The sequence below is a fragment of the Trichomycterus rosablanca genome, chromosome 16, assembly GCF_030014385.1.
Source record: "Trichomycterus rosablanca isolate fTriRos1 chromosome 16, fTriRos1.hap1, whole genome shotgun sequence".
In the NCBI taxonomy this organism is placed as follows: Eukaryota; Metazoa; Chordata; class Actinopteri; order Siluriformes; family Trichomycteridae; genus Trichomycterus; species Trichomycterus rosablanca.
In genome coordinates, this window is record NC_086003.1 from 30,893,279 (window position 1) to 30,894,621 (window position 1,343).

Sequence of the window (1,343 nt, forward strand, 5' to 3'; positions counted from 1 at the left end):
AGATTGATTATTAGATTGGTTATTAGATTGGTTATTAGATTGATTATCAGATTGATTATTAGATTGGTTATTAGATTGGTTATTAGATTGATTATTAGATTGATTATCAGATTGATTTTCAGCAGCCCCGGTTCTGGACTGCTTTGCTTGGGGGGGCAGTAAAACCTAATGAGGGGGCATGTTGATAGTCATGTTTTTGAAGCCAGAAATATATTCAAGGCTTGATTTGTGCATGAATGATGACAGCCAAGCTATTGATACTGGCTTAAAGTGATGTATGAGGTAAAGAAATAAAAATGCATGTTTTCGAACTTAAACTTAAAACCCAATGATTAAAAAATACATGTTGATTATGTAAATGGTGAAAAAAGATTATCTAATTGTATTTCATTTTAATACGCCCCCTTAATTAAATTGCCATTACTAATAGAACAACTCTATTTCTTGAAAGGCTTTAATACAAATTTAAGTCAAAGCTGACAAATGTACCTACACACAGACTGAGAATATTCAAACGTGGAAATAGGAATGAGTGAGAATATTTATATTATTGGGAAATTAAAATATAAAGAAAACAAAAGAATACTAATTCTGTAAAAAAAAAGTGTTTACCAGTATACCTGCCTCTCGCTCACACTAACAGAACATATACTGCCCAACTGAACTGTTTGGGGCAGTCTGCCGATTTTTATATGACTCAAAGAGCCAATCAGGAATAAGCAAGGAAATATCTTCACACTGTAAAACAAAATGCATTTTTGTGATTAATTCAGAGATCATTTTAAAAATAGCCGTTGCTTGCATTGTGCTTGGGGGGGCAAAGACACAATTTGGGGGGGCAATGCCCCCCTCAGCCCCCCCCTAGCGCCGGCCCTGATTTTCAGATTGATTATTAGATTGGTTATTGGATTGGTTATTAGATTGGTTATTAGATTGATTATTAGATTGGTTATTTGATTGATTAGATTGGTTATTAGATTTGTTATTAGATTGATTATTAGACTGGTTATTAGATTGGTTATTAGATTGATTATTAGATTGATTATTAGATTGATTGTTAGATTGATTGTTAGATTGATTGTTAGATAGATTATTAGATGGGTTGTTAGATTGATTATTAGATTGATTATTACATTGGTTATTAGATTGATTATTAGATTGATTATTAGATTGGTTATTAGATTGGTTATTAGATTGATTATTAGATTGATTATTAGATTTTAAGGATCTTTTTGTGTTCTATTAAAAGCTCAGGACGGAATTTCAGACGCGCCCCTCAGACTGAGTGTGCAGCGTTTATTTCTGTCCAGCAGGCGGCGGTAACAGTAACAGCATCGCTTCTT